The following is an 8643-nucleotide window of genomic DNA, read 5'->3' as shown; positions in this document are numbered from 1 at the left end:
AATCTACTTATTTACCAAATGATTCCTTAATACTGTGTTCCCCTTGTTCATGCACGACTGACCCAAGTAAACAAAAGTGCAAAGAAAAAGCAGGGTAGTTGCATTTGGAGATGTGATCAAATTTAAGGAAAAAATTTAAAGGGGCAGTACTGTGCACTTTTCAGACCCATACCATTTTATAGCACAATCTGCTTCTTTCATCTATGAGCCATATTTCGTATTTTGTTTAATTGGACTTTGATTGAGTTACATGATGAGTATGCTTTATTTAACAACACTTAATTTCCCTTTGGGATCAATAAAGTAATTTTGAATTTGAATTTAAACTAATGCACTGTAGCTCTATACTTTCAGGGTTCAGTGTCCTTCTGAAAGGCCTGTCAGTTTATGTGTAGATGTCAGTTGCGCAATTTTGTTTTCAGGTAATTGCTGAACAGCGCAAGGACTCTGATTTTTTTAGGTAGACCAAATAAAATTCCTTATACTGCAGTGGCCTAACTGTTTAATTCTTCTCTGTGCCACAGAACACAAAAATACACAAAGAGAGACGAGCTGCTTATGATAACTTTATAGATTCATCCTACAAATTTCTCTTGCAAGGAACCTCTCACAGTAGGTAGTACTGCTTTCTCAAGAGAAAGAAGTCACAATAGTGGACTTAAAATAAATCTTTTTTTTAAACGTTGGCTTTTCTTTATACATTTTTAAATTCGTCCTTGCGCATCTGCCCCTGTCGCCCTTTGGTAGTTCAAGCAGACTTCAAAATTCTGTTCTGATAGCTGTAAGGAGCAGGTATCGCTCCCTGAGCTGCCGAAGCTATCATCTTTGAGCTTCATGCACCATCTCCCACTGCACACATACACAGCAGTTTAGCCGTTTTATTATTTGCCTGAAGGCACATCAGTGATGGATCAGTGTTGTGCACGAGCGCTTTCAAAAGAGCACATTCACGAGAGGCATTAATATTTTCTGAGAACTTTAAACTTATGGTTTTCTTTTTTTTTTACCCAACGAACTTGAAACGAATGTGGCTCAATGCAGCTCCTATAAACTGAAGGACAAACCTTTGTTGCTTTATGCTCAAAAGTGTCTCTCTGGGATTAAACTATCTAGGCCATGAAACCATCCTGGCAACAAAGGACAGCTGTAATTATATTGAGTAACTAGCTTGTTTTTCTGTGGTATGTGTGGATGCACAGCTGTAAGTAAATAGTTCTGTAGTATAGTTTGATCTTCATCTAAGTCATGCTGCCAAGTTCATATAGTCATGACAAAAAAGTGTCCATGGTAAGAATGTCACAACGTTGAAACCCTATTTATAAAGCGCTACTTCAGCAGCATTGGTGTAAATGCAATACAAATGCTGCAGCTATGACCTGATGAGAACATCACTTACACAAGCAGAGTGTTAATAAAAGTTAACTCACCTCCACTTATTAGATTCTCAGGCAAGTCGATCTACCTTCATCAATCTCACATAAAATAGAGTTTTTCCTCTATAAAACTAAATATCAGATTTTTTTGTTTTTTAAATTTGTTTTGCTGTTCTGGTGTATATTGTAATTTAACAGGAAACATATTATGCACATAACTCAAAGAAGTCAAAGTAAGCTGACTCATGGTTATGTGTTCAATTAGGTTTAGTTTTCATGAATGTTTATGAATGTTTATCGTCGTGAAGTGTTGTGCTGTAAATAATGACTCTTTTAATCAAACTTTGGATTAAAAGTGTCATTAATTACATAATGATACCTCAATTACAATAGTCATTAAACATTCAGGAAGACCTCTTCCTGAATGTTTATGACATCTCAGGTGTCATGTCAGTCTTACTGTATGCACACCCCTTCAAATAAAGTGTTTTAAAACACATATGTTTTCAAAAGGGCTTGCTCATGTTCTCCACAGCTGAAAAGAACCCCGAGTTTTCTGAGTTATTCAGAAACAAACAACTCACGGAACACAATCGGGAAGAAAACCAGGCTAGACTAGAATAGGTGGATTCAAATGTTCACGAATTATGTCCGACCGGAACCTGCAAAAATCTACTGAACCTGGAAAGAGCCGCCATTAGCAGCAGCTTACTGGGGGTTAAGTTTTCCATACTTTTGAAATGGAAGGATATTGATGAACTGATGTAATGCTTTAAATAAATAAAACTCTGAAAAATTTAGTGAAACTTTTTATTAAGTGCCCCTTATTAAATACTTTGGACAGTTAAGTTGGAAGAGTGAATGGAGAGCAACAGTCAACATTCATTTTCAACCACTGCCACTAATTATCAATTTGATTCATGTCTCGGCTTTGGTCGCATTATTCTCAGACATAAATATGCTTTGATCTGAAGCTTCCTAATGTCACTTTGACTCTTCACCATAGGTGGCCTGCTGAAGTGCTCCATTCACTTTCAACTCTGACCAGCTGAAGGGACAGGAATTGTGTGCAAAAGAACAAAATAGTGACTTTGCTGTGAGATTTCCATGTCTAACTATTTTAGAAGTCATAAATCTTCTGAGAAATGATGAAAAGTAATAAGTGTTCTGTTATTTCTGTTGCACATAATAAGAGTAGATCTAATAACTTTTTTTCATTTTTACAGACTGCATTTCTAAGCACATGCATGAAAGTGTGTATGTTGTTACTGAAAACACAGCACAATTGAACTTAAGATTTATTTTAAACAAACAGAATTACTAGAAACTGAGACTTGTGGGTAACTTCAGCAAGTTAGTCATATAAACCATCTCATCTCTTAATTCATTTCACTTTCACGAAGAGCTCAATAATGACAATATGCAAAACCCCCCAGAATCTAATTTATCCTCTATCCGTCTGAATTACAATGCTGTCATTATTATTCCAATGCTGAAATTATACACTCCGTCAGCTGGAATAAGCAGTTTCCACAGATGAGCTAACTTTGTGTATGTGTACGCATACTATCCTAGCTTGAACTGTGGGTGTGTGTGCGTGTTTGCGTGTGTTTGCATTGTGATTGTGAAGCGTTTCCATCGTAAAAAGCACAAACACAAGCTGTCACACTTGGCATCTTGCTTTCCCACATTAAAAGGTTAATTTTATGGCCCAGGGGAATTACAGCAAAGTCACAGTCTGCGTCAGAAATGAACTTTTTAATAAAAGAGTCGGAAAATGTGCAATGTACCACACTGCAATGCAACACACTATTAAAATTTAAAACAGCGTATGTGATTGATTCCCCTTTGGGAAATGTCAGGGCTTTTGGGTTTTGCTACATTCTCTGGCAGGAAACTGTAGTTGGACAATATGCCTTTTTTTTCTGTTTCTGTCCAGCTGTGCTTGCATAAGGACACTGCCTGCTGTTGTCAACCTGTCGTCCTATCAGATCTGCTTGTACAGTCACAAATAGGGCTGTGTCATACAACTCTAAACTAATGAAACACGAGGTGAACTGAGGATACTTACGTCGTGAGCAGCTCTGCAGAGACATTCACACATATAGCGAGGTACGTACTGCTCCCTCCTGCTTATCTTCCATTAGTTTTTTGTTGTTTTTTTTTACTTTGCTTTGCTTTCTTTGGCTTCTGTCAAATAATATTTGGAGCAGTGTAGTGAGGAATCTCAGATATTTCCAAGCTGGGTCTTCAAAGTGGTTCGTGCATAATTACCTCATTCAGTTCAGAGCTACACATCCGCAGCCCAAGGTGTATCTACCTGTCTGATTCAGGGCCTCAGACACTTTTCCATTATTAAACTGGTTTGGCTTTTGTTATGCTCACAGGAATATTTTAACACTCTCTTTATAGAGCGAGCTTTACAGAAGGTGTCCTGAATTTCCAGGTCTGCCCTGGAAATTGCAGAACATACCATTCAGTGGCACTTGCATCTATAGTAAAATGGTTTCAGGCTATAATGTCCATGGTGAGCTTTCATGCTTTCATCCTGATTGTCTTATTAAAGTTGGCATTAAATACACATTTTATCTGTTCTTTTTCCAGGATGAAATGCATATTCAATAAACAGAAAATCAAAATTGTACATATTGTTCAAAAATACACACACAACCCCAGTAATGTGTGGGGAGATGTCTCTTAGAAAATAGCAGTAAGCCTTTTTATTGTCATGGGTAAGGTCTGGCTTGGTTCTGGCTGGATATTTGACCCTTCCTTTTCTCAGAACTCAGAGAGTGTCTTCAATTGGTTTCCTGGCACAGACTTGGCTTTTAAGCATAGACCATAAATGGAGTTGAGGCCAGGGCTGAATAACTGCACTGTGTTTTACCCATTCTAAAACCAGTTCCTATGTGTGTTTGTGACCCGATTATCCCCAGGCTTCACCCTCAGATGAAAGAGTTAGAACCTATCCATTCATCCATCCATCTATTTTCTTACATCCTTATCCCACTGGTGTCTGGATGGGTTGCTGGTGCCTATCTCCAGCTTTGAGTTAGAACCACGGCTCTCGGACTCTAGTGACATTTTGGTATCGGTTATTTCCGATAAAAATAAAGCAGCATACAAAATGATGAATGGTGCAAGCACGTTTCCTTCAAACCTCTCAGAGAAGAAAAGTTTATTAGAAATCTTTAGAAATCAAAATGTTCCAAGACCACCACTACAAATTAACAGCTAGCAGCTAGAGACTCAGACCAAATTGGAAGATACAGAGCAATGATGCCAAACACACATCAAAATTGATTTTATAAAGGCTAAAACAGACAACTAGAACGGTGGGAACAGCAACTATTTTAAAAATCTATACTGTGGTTTAAAGCAAATTCCATGCTGGGAAAACAACTCATTTAAATGGTCTTCATACTCTGTGTTTTAAATATCCACCTAGAAGTTGATGACTACAAATTAAAATACATAATGGATTATTTAGCTTACCTGCTCTTGAGTAGACCCAGTGGTGGAAAAAGTCGAGAAACAATGTCTGTTTTCTGGTGATCATGTTTGTTATAGTACAATTTAGGAACACCATGTGTAGGAACTTATTTTAGTGGCTCTTCAAAGGCCAGTAAAAGCATCACAAAGGAAAGGGTTTAACCTTTTAACTGAAACAGTGAATGCTCCTTTGAAAGTGTCTAAAAATGAAAAATATAAAGACGAGAGAGCATAACCTCAGTTTACAGCCCGCTTTACTTCAAACAGCTTCATGTCATGGTTGTCATTTATTTTGGTGCATTTACTCAGAGCACGAGCTTCGATTTAGACACTCTCAGACGGTAAGCTGGGTGGAACACACCGGTTTCTCTCTCATGACCACACTTCACATTATATTAGAGAATACAGCAGGTGGAATGGAACGCGGAGACCAAAGATTGTTAAAGTGGAATGAGATGGGTGTGAATTAATCAGTAGTTTCCACATTGGGGACCATTTATTATGACACTGTTTCTACATGTTAAAACACCATTTCTCCATCCTGTGATGGAACACATTATGTGTATATCATTAGGTTTGGATGGTAGGAGAGATAGACTACAGTCAATCAAAAACATAGGCCTCATGTTCAACCTGTTTTTTTTACTTACTGTTCTCAGCAAGGAAGGATATGTAAATTTTAGAAGTAGAACATTGAGGACGCAACATTACCGGATTTGGGAAAACACGAGCTTGTTCAGAATGCAGAGTTCTCTCACATCTCCACCTGCAAGACAACACCTCAGATGGGCTTCCACCCACAGCCAGAGCTAGGTTTATGAGTGATATCAATAGGCCTGGTACTGCAAAAGGTCCAGCAGTCAAAGCAGTTGTATGAGGGTTGCAAAAACAATGATTTCTAAGGGGGTAATTATCATTGTCATAAGAGTTTTTGTCTATTTCTAAGACCCATTTGTATCAGTGCCAGAAAGTGTTACAAATATTAGCTTTTTTTTCCCTCTTTCTTCGGCTTTTGGGCATAATAGGTTAGTAAAATCAATATTAAAAGTGTGTTTCGTGTTGTCAGGTTGGATAATAAGACAAAAGAATAAGAGCAGGTGCAAATTTATTAGTGATATCTATAATGTTGGTGGTCATTGTCTAAAATAATTTGTAGGAATTGCATTTTGTTAATAGAGTATCTCAGCTATTTTTCAGCAGTCATACAGGTCAAAGGAGTTGTAACTTTATGTTTACATAAAAGCTTTCTGGAAATGGTGCTTTTCAAACAACCCTAGATCATAAATAATAGAGACAAAAATCACATCACAATTCAAGTGCAAATTTTGGCAGCATATTGCAATCGACGATTTTTGCATTTGTATCTGAGATGTAGCCCTGTAGTCATTGGCACATGTGGAAACACTGATATTTACAGATGAAACAACACATAACATTTTTTTCAACACTAATATTTACTTTGAATAAATTATCTCTGTTAAGAACAGATAATGTTACCTAAACTATTTTTATCCACAAAATATCAGAATGATGAGAAAGAATATGTCAAACTGTCTTCAAAATAATAAGTGTATACATATTCTTAATATTTGACTGAATTAATTTTAATCTGTATCAAGGGAAAACCATCTGGATATTCTTCTATAGGCTTTTTTTCTGTAATTCTGGTCCATTCCTCCTGACAGGACTGATGTAACTGAGTCAGGTTTGCAGGCCGGCTTTCTCACACGCATTTTTATCAGCTCTAAACACAAATTTTGTATGAGGGTAATTTCTCGGTATGGTTGTGCTCTTTGCCCATTTGGAAGGCCCATTTGTGCCCAACTTCCTGGCAGATGTCTTGAGATGTTGCTACAATATTTCCACATAATGGTCTTTCGTGATGATGACATATATTTTTGTGAAGTACACCAACGTCTTCTGCAACAGTGCAATCTCACGAGATACTGCTACACACATAGTTCATTGTTCTGATGGTGTTCTTAGGCTTGAAGTGTCCTCTTTTTTTTTCCTCCTAATGCAAAGTCATCCCAAGGCAAAGTGAATTAAGCAGCCCTTGAGGGGCCTCCCATATATGCTTGAATTTTAGCACAGACCATATTGTAGTATTTGTTAACCGATAATAGTTTTACATTGTATTTATTTGACTGTTTCAGCATAGGTAAAGTAAAAGATTTCAACAATTTTTGTCATGTAAACTTAAGATGCAAAAGAATGGGTAAGTCTATGTTATGAAAGTGTAAACAAAATCTTCATAGTTTGATTATTGTGGTGTGGTATTTATTTGCGTTTGAGCATTGTTTTTTTTCAAAAGTACATCTCATCAAATAATAACTGATTACCTATCATTGCCTTTAAGATCAATCAATTAAACTTGATCCCTAGCCTCATATTCCACTAAATATATGTTGAAATGCTATTAGTGGCTGAGATGACCTTCATAGGATCAGGGGGGCACTACACCAAATTCTGCTTAATTCTGTCATGGTGTGTGTTTGTTGAGTGAAGCCACATACAGAAAATCTGAGGCGGCAAGTTGATTTGAAGATTTAATTGTAAGACATGGAAGCACAGGGAGCCAGAGGAAAACGAGAAAAAAAAATATCAGGAACAAACAAAAGCAAAATGAGCATGACCAGGGATTAAACAGAAATTAACAGAAGTAAACTGAGAGGAGCAGAAGTGTTTATAAGTACTGGGAGAGGGAATGTGGACCAATGGACCTGGGCTGACTGGCTAACTGGTTGCAGGTGTGAGAGGAGAGAGCAGAAAGTGGGAGAGAAAGTGGCACAGGGGGCGAGGGAGAGTACGCAGAGAGTACCGGGAAATAAAGAACGAGTAGACATAAGGAACGCAATCAAACTAGAGTAACAAGGAACAAGAAATAAACTAGAATCACCAAGAAGGACTGAACTAAAATAAAACAGAGACCAGAGCAATCAAATCAAAGAGAGAGACGAAGGAACACAGAGTAATAAACAAACCTTGAAACAACCCAAGATCCTAACAAAAGCCCCAAACAACCTCAGGTCATCCCTGCCCAATAGCTTCAAATGGTCATTACTTTTTATCAGGTCAGAAAGTATATCTTAAAAATGTATCTTCTTTTTTTCTAGCTGTGTGCATTTACAAACTAAATGCACACAGCTATACTCTATAAGAAAGTTTTTATGTTTCTTATAGAGTAATGGCTTCTGCGTCATTGAATGACCTTCCAACCCATGTACGTGCAGGACTTGTTTCACTGTGGTTAATACCACTCTCTTATAATGTTCAGCCAGACTCTTCACAAGGGTTATGCTGCTGTTCTTAGGCTGATACACACAATTCACACAGACGCGTTCATCTCCGAGACACAGAACCTGCCTCCTTTCTGAACGCAATCAGGGCAAAGCATTCCTCACAAAGAGGCTTACAAAGCCATGAAATCCTCATCTAGGCTTTCCAAATTGTTTACAGGCACGCGTGCGTGCGTGCGTGCGTGCGTGTGTGTGCGACTGTGTGTATTAACTGCTTAAAAATCTTCACTACTACCCATTATTTTCAGAAGCAGTAGCACAACGGGACTGGTAGATGTCATCACATTACAATCTTTTTTCTCTCCACCTCCTCCCATCTCATATAACACCTATTTATTGCTACCACAGCAGAAGCCTTTCATTATTTATCTGCTTCCTTTGACATTTGGATTGTAAAAATCTCCTTTTCTCCTCTCTCGTCTCCTCTGCTCTGCTCTCCTCTGCTCCCTTCCACCCCCCCCCCTCCCCCCCGATGGCCA

The sequence above is a fragment of the Poecilia reticulata genome, chromosome 21 (genome assembly GCF_904066995.2).
Source record: "Poecilia reticulata chromosome 21, P_reticulata-male-v2, whole genome shotgun sequence".
Lineage (NCBI taxonomy): Eukaryota > Metazoa > Chordata > Actinopteri > Cyprinodontiformes > Poeciliidae > Poecilia > Poecilia reticulata.
This window is presented reverse-complemented; position numbering follows the sequence as displayed.